Raw genomic sequence first — 8,112 nt, forward strand, 5'->3', positions numbered from 1 at the left:
GAAAGGAAAAAGGAAGTTGAGAAGGGAGTTTCCTTATTCCAAATTTAGAAAAGGAGTGATTTGAGATGACCTATGAAACCTGACGTAAGACTGCAGTCTGCTTTCCATAAATGCTGAGGTCAGTGGGAACTGTGTGCCATGTAAGAACCCTGATAAACCACGTCCTAGGCTTCTCAAAAGGCACCTAAAACATTTATGTTAATTTCTCTGAATTTCATTTTCCCATCTGTCAAGTGGGAATAATAATAATCCTCTCATATGGATAATGTAAAAACAAATTCATTAATGCTTGGAGATACTGTAGTAATGAATATCATAAAAAAAAGCACAACAGAAATAGTAACTCTGCACTACGAACAGGGTTTGATTAGTCTGTAGTAAACAATGAATAGGCATTTTGTTCTCTATGTTTATATCTTAACAGAATGAAGTCTTGGTATCGAATAACTCACAGACTGTAAGCAGTACCTCTAACAGCAGTAAGAAAAAGGCACTTTTCTAGCAAAGCAGGTAGAGAATACAAGATACTGAATCAGAATTGAGAGAAAAAAGTAAACTTTGCCTGTGTAACTTTAAGGCTATCTGACTGCTTATGTGAAGGTTGCCTTTGCAGCCTTCATAATTGCGTTTTAAGTCCACATTATGTGTGTGCATACACTGACGTTCATTCAGGCCCTCACAAATCTTCCACACTGATACTGTGTGCACACCTGTATCTATGTATTAAATAATTTTCAGTTAAACCAATGAAACACATCTAGAAATAATATATTCAGTGTTACTACATAATGACGTTAACAAATTCACTTGTAGCATAAATTATTCATGTATAATAGCTGCTTGAAAATATATTTTTCAATTCTTTTGAACTTACACTAATCTTAAAACAACAAATGATGAAAGTTCAAACAAAAGCTAATTTTGTTTAATGAACTAACCAAGGAGGTATTGTGAAAGTATTGTGCAACCAAATGCTAAGCTAATTATTGTGAGATCAAGTAACTGTTGCCATAGTTACTGGACAGTGTTTTCCATAATCACTTTTATCTCTTCAATAAATCTTTGTGACGCAACAAATATAAAAAGTTGACTGTAAAATGACTATTATGTTTTGAACAACATTTAGTTATGAGTGATCTGTCATTGTGCTTGTGTTCCCATGTTTTTCAGAGGACAAAAGACTGGTATTTTATTTGCTCAAGTTAAGAGAGAAACAATTATAGCTATAGCTTGGCTTGGGGACTGCAGTTCAGTTGTTGATATTTAGCCTAAGACATTTTCGTTTGTATATCAAACACATTTGTGTTGATTTGTTTGTCTTTAGACTGTAAAGTGTCAAGAAGGCCCTGTTGTTCTCTCTTTTCACCCCATTAATGTTATGTTAGTTCACATTTGGTGATGCAGTGAGCTCTACAGTAACTGAAAGCTAAAACCAAAATTTCGGTCCTGACCAAGTGAATATAAAAGTCAACACTAAAAGCAGATATCACTGCAGAATGAAACAAACCCTGCTGCTCTGACTGAATGCCCCTGTAAGGGAGCCCAGTCTGTATAGTGAGATAGACTCCACAGTTGGCTTCTGCAAAAAGTGTCCTGAGCTAATAAATCTTTTATGTTTTCTACATTTTAATGTACACAGTCATACAAGGGGATTCATGACTAAATCTAATGCTTGGAATTAATCACAGTGTCTTGAGAAAATACTAGTTTTGACTGGTGGACTCCAGAAAATAAAGGTGAATATGGATACCATAGAATGGGATATCTCAGTCTCTCAGTGGAATTTTTTAATTCAACATTTGAGCATACACTTTGAAATGAAATCCCCAGTAGCAGAAATTAAATGTCTTTTAGACATTTGTATTAAATGACAGTTCTCTGCCTCTCTGATACCCTGCAATTTCATGTAACTCCTGCCAGCTTACACAGGATGCTGCAGAAAGTCCCACAAACCAGATGTGGCTCCAAATATGTTTCTGTCTTAAATTTGTGAGCAGCTGATTGTCAACTAAAGCTAATCACAAGTTCCACAATGAGAAACATAAAGCTGAACAATTTCATATGTTTAAAAAAACTCATTTTTTATTCATACACCTTTTTTTTTTTCACGTTACTAGTGTGTTTCTGATTTTCTGAGGACTTCCTGGGCAGAAAAAGGCACTTCTCCAAGCACAAAACAGTCCCGCTGTACAAGGTGTCGCAAATTTCCTGCTGCAGACTCAGGAAATCTGGCCACTGCAAGGCCCACAAGATTCAAAGCCATGTTACACAGAAGAGGCTCTGTTGCTTTCAGAGTTTCTCAATGCCTCAGCAAGGGACTGTAGGTGTTCAAGACCAGGAATATTGCAGGCTAGAGAGGCAGGGGGTAGGTCTTGCAAGGAGAGGTTGCATTAGAGCAGTCTTTGGATTTCTTGAAGCTGGAAGTGCCATTCCTGACAATTTCATAGTGGTTACACAAACAAGAACACCACAGTTCAAGTCAACACTGGGTCACTCTATAGCATTTCAGACCATCAACTTAACCATTTTTTCCCAGTAAGTATTTTTTTAATTTTCAATATGGAAGAAATTTTCTGATTCAATCAGTTCAACAAACAAAAATCATATTTTTGACTATTTTCACCATATCTGTCAAGCACAAGGCCAAAAAAAAAAAAAAAAAAAGAAAAGAAATGAGATGGGATTTACAAACCCATTTACAACCCAAGAAATTTCAGTTGTAAAATAAGCTCTACAGAAAGTTGCACAGGTTTCTATCAAACTTAGATCTGTATAGACTCCACAATGTTTTGTAAACTTTGCAGGTCAGCTGGTAACGCTCAAAACACCACTGTTCTCTCTGAGGCAGCAGCATGGCTCACAGAGGGGACAAGTGGCACTGGTCATCTTTGCATTCCACCGATTTTTGCTGCTTCTATTGCCCCCCAACAGCCTCATGGCATGTGGGCAGCTCAGATCTGAGCCTAGAACTGGGAATCTGTGCCATTTATCTTCCTGCTTCTCAGCTGCATCAGAGCCTGTGCATTGTACCAAAAAGGACATGAAACCAGACGCATAAAAAAGCATCTGATCAGATCGTTAATAGAGGAATCAGGTAACTGAGAAGACACAGCACAGAAAATAATCACTTATAAAATAAGATTTGAAAACAGCAAAGAACAAAGAGGGAATCAGTTCTACAGAACTACAGTAGAGTTTTTTGATTATGCTATAAGGGACTTCAACTCTGAATTTTGGATCACAAGTCAATGATTCATGCATTGCTGGGTATTTTTTTCCCTCCTTTCTCATTTTTCCAGCCTAGTAAGAAGCTTCATTATTAATTTACCCAAGTTTGAATGCTCAACTTAAACTAACCTTTAGCACGTTTTTCTGTGTTTTTGTAACAAAGCCACCAGCTCAATATCATGTGCCTGAACTGTCACGTACTAAAACGCTTTCTCAGGTCGAAAATAAAACACTACATGTGTTGCAAGGTTAACTGCTTAAAGAGACAAATGGGTTAGTTACATTCACATCACGCTGAAACAATGAAATCTTGGAGAGCTAAAAAACCTTGAACAAATAACCAATAATACAAACTGTTAGTAGCCTAAAGAAATTCTCACAGTCCTTACTCAGGGCAAATGTGTGTTTTGTTACAGGAAAAGGTTGCATTCATAGGAATTACAGTATCAGCTTACTTCACAGCAATTCTATACAGTGGTTGAGAACATTCATTGTTTTAATCCGGGGTATGTTGGAAATTGAGATACTGTAGCCAACAAAACTTGTTGTTTTTTTCTTTTATTGTTCTTTAGCTTGTTTATTTGACTACAAGACTGTGCAAGATCTAGTGGTGTGATGGATTTTAGCTTTGCTGATGATAAACTGCAAAGTATTCAGTGTATTACAGAGAAATTTCACAAGGTGAAAAAATTCAGTCTGAAGTACCTTTCATGGGGGCACGTTTTGTGTTGTGAGCTGTGCTGCAGTTCTGAAGGTATCTTGGTTCTTTTTGCTTCTTACAACACTTAAACACACAAAGTTACACACACTTATACAGTCCCTCTCAGAGACAGCATCTCTTTCTCTGAGCATCACAAAGACCTTGATTAAACTTTGAGTACCAGCTTATTTCTCCAATAACATGACAGAACAAAACCCTTACGAATCCAGATGATAGGACTGGATAACTGCTGACAAAATGGGCCATATCAGTATGTCAGACAGCCCTAGAAAGCAGTCAGCCTGTTCAGTGAGCAAAAGAGGTGCAGTGAGGAAAAAAAAGTTGAATAGTAGTTCAGAGAAGGAATTCAGACTACAGTGGCTGGGGAGATTACTAGATTTAGGTCAACAGCCTCACTGGAGGGATTCCTAAACTTTTCTTTCAAAACCTCACTTCTAGGATTACAACCCTATTTTCACTGCAACTTTTGATAGTCTCCATATTTGCAAATCACATCTCTTAGTGGTAATTTTTAAGTTTTTATAAAATTAGATGAAGTTATTCCAAAGCATTGGACACAACAAAATATGCATCTCTGCACACACTTGCATCACTTGTTTAGTGGAGTTTCCCTTGAATTCTATCGGTGTAAACAAAGGGGGGCACAAAGCTCTGCATCTCTTAGACAGACAGAAAACATTCTCTGTACCATTATATAAAACTCATTTTGCAAAAGGCTTTTTCTAAAGTTTTTATAATATTTTATTTATTTCCTTGCCTGATTAGCTCTTAACCAAATGTAGATGTTTTCCTTGACCTATTTTCAAAGCTAACTAATCCCTAAATCCCTCAGTTATGCAATCTTTAAGGATTAAACGTTTGTCGTGAAAGAGTCTGGATTTGTTTAGACTGAATAAATTTCAGTGGTTTATATACAGTTCATTGATTAAACTACATTCACAGAATGCTGGCTCTTGTCGCAGGGAGTCTGCCAAAGTAGCTCTATTTAGATGTATATAAGCTTCTGCTCATAGTTAAACCCACAAAATATTTGCATGTGGTATATCTTGGAAGAGAAGGTTCTTTGTATATATAACACTTGTTCCATCTCTGCAGAAATATTAGTTATATAGAATCTACATTGCAGTAGCACCTCAATGCCAGCCTGGTCAGAAAAGCACTGTATTAGGCAAAATTGCTATCTCTGCTCCAAAGCATTCAACATAAAGGGCATTACAAACCAGGTGGAGGAGATAAACAAGTGGTTGGTCTGGAGGTGGTAGCAAAGACAGGGTAACAAATAATAGGATGAAGAGGATTTGCAGCCAGTGAGGAAGAACAATCACAACATGCCATCTGCCCACCCCTAGTTATATTAGAGTTCTCTCTCTGCAGTGCAGAAGAGCACTTTTGAAGAGACACTTTGAGAAGAACAGGAGCTTCTCCCATGTCTTGGAGTTTTTCCTATGCTTAGTAAAGTGTCATGAGAGGAAGGATAAAGATGCCCAAGGAGATGCCCAGCTGTCAAGGACCTAGTGAGATGGCAGATCACAGACAGAAAGGGGTAAATGGTCAGAAAGGTATATTCTGCATGTTTTTTTAAGATTTTGCTCACACAATTAGAACATTCTTTAAAATTCACCTTCATGGTGGCTTAAAGCTAACTGGTTTTACTTCTCACTTACAGTGGGCTGGGAACTGCTATTTCCAGTTACACTACCTTACTTGAAAGGGTAAAACCTCAACTTGTTCGCATTGAACAGTTGCTTTGTACTTCTGAGAACGCACTGAGATCATCTGCAGAGAAACGAAGATGCCTTTATTGGAAGCGTGAACACCAAAAGAGTGATTTTAAAGAACTGAAAATATATTTCGTCAGGGTTATACGTGAACCTCTCTAAATGAGGAAGTTGAGAATATTTTTCTCTCTTAGACATAAAACCCAACCCCTGCTTGGGTTTCTATCCCTCCTTCCAAAACAGCATGTCTGTCTCTCTCAGGGCAGGAAACCAAAATACATGACCTGCTTTTATCAATTGCTGCTTTCACCTACTCCAACAATTTCTGTTTTAAACAGATGAAATAAAATGGTCATGCAAAATTCACCTTCAAAACTTCTATATCTGTAGAGTCAGAAATGTACCTAGATTTGTGCCCCTCAATTCTGAAGTGAAGAACTTGGGATTTCATTTTCAATTCATTCTGATGAATAAATCACTCTACGACGTGAGCAGGGATTATGAATTAAATAATCATGAAATTCAAGTTTAGCAAAAACAGTTATTATATCATTGCAACATATCTGCTGAATATAAAATGCAAAAATAGTACTTTCCACATTCTGTAAATTATCAGTAAATACAGTCTTTTACACCATTACCTGCTCCCTTCTTTCTGAAAATGTAAGTAATTTTCAGTTTCTACTAGACAGGAAAAACAGCTCACTGAACTTGCGGCCTCAGTATTGCAAAATCCTGTATGGATAAGCCAGCTCTTAAAAAGAAAGTCAGACTACTTGATCACATTATGGGTGGACACCCTGAGAGGCTGCAAAATATGACTGAAACCAGTACCCTGTAGCAAGCAGCAGATAACCACAGCTTTACAATAGGTACTGACAGCTGCAGATTTGCTGTATTTAAGACAAAATCTGGGGGAAATTCACAGCTGTCACAGCCGCGTTTTTAGCATCCCAAAACAAAAATACTGATCAAGGATGAAAAATGAAAAATAGCCGAGTAAAACTGAAAACAGAAAAATAAAGACAACTCTTGGAAATAATGAGAGTGGTGGAAATGAAAATGAAGGGAAGCTAAGCACGTCTGAGGCCCTGAGAAACAAAAGGAACTGTGCTAGTACATTTGCCTCATGCTAGGCAGCCTTGCCATGCTAATACTCATCAGAATATGGCTTAACCAAAACAAGTTAAGGAAAAAGATTTAACGCAAAGTCTACTTCCTGGAAAATTAGTTTGAAGAAGTAAACCAAGAATACAAAATTAATAAAAAAGCAGCAAAGGCATTTTTGGGTTTTTTTGTTTGCCTAACTTTTAAAGCAGGTATTTTGAATCCATTCTTGTTTTCTTCTTAAACTAATGCAGTCACAATTCACTGTCAAAACAGTTGGGTTTATTTACTATTACACAAACTAGACTGCATATTGAACAGCTTTTACAGTAGGCTTCATACAGAAGAGTTAGAAAGCCTTGCTGGATTATCAGCAGAATTAGCAGAAATCACCTGGAGCACAAGAAGTCCTGTTCTTACTTCAACAGTAGGCAGGATTTAGGAGCAAGGTTGTAGAATTTGTCATTACAGATGTCTCAGTGTAACTCAAGGCTGAGGCATGACCACCCCTGTACCTGGTGACACATCACAGGGACAGTGGATATTGAGACAAACTGAACAGCTAGAAAGGACTCTGGTGCCAGGCTATCCATCAAGGGAAGGGTCTTCTAGGATGATCTTCTCAAGCTGGGACCTGGGTAGAAGGCACTGCCCCTGTGAGAGCAAAACTTCAGAATACATCCATCAGCCATTGACCAGAAGAGAAGAGACCACAGGGTTGTAAAGCAATGAAGTGTGATACAGGCAAAGGAAGGAAGGAGTGTGTGACAGTGCTCAAAGCAGTGAATCCCCCACTGCTGGCACAACAATCGACAGGAGTAGGGAGCGGGCACAGCTAAAGGAGTGAATGTATGCACAGCACATGACACATACACGGCATCTTAAAAACAGTAGCTTAAACTAACCCTCCTGATAACTATAAAAGACCGTAAATGCAAATTTAAAGAACAGTGGTACTGGGTTGAGTCCTGCAGTAGACGTTGGTACATGCCTAGCTCATATATTTTGCATTCTTCATTTTTTCTGGACAGATCCTGAATTAGTTGATAGTGTACTTCAACTTAATACATGTGTTCCTAACACTTTTAACAGTATTTCAAGTACCTCAGTATTTCCTTTCATATGAACTTAAAACACTTATGTCTGAATGTAAAATTCATACACCTCATCCAAGAAAAGCAAGCCATTTCTATATTTACTCTCAAACCTCAGCGGAATACTGTGCTTTTGCTCGATTTTGGAGGGAGAGCAGTCAAATAGCTTCCATTTCAACCCTGGAAGAAAAGCTAACTGAGAAGTAAAAAGACTGTCACTGTCAAGAGTTACAACAGGATCTGG

Source organism: Empidonax traillii, unplaced genomic scaffold, assembly GCF_003031625.1.
Source record: "Empidonax traillii isolate 1590-97213 ecotype Southwest subspecies unplaced genomic scaffold, ASM303162v1 scaffold632:size372483, whole genome shotgun sequence".
Lineage (NCBI taxonomy): Eukaryota > Metazoa > Chordata > Aves > Passeriformes > Tyrannidae > Empidonax > Empidonax traillii.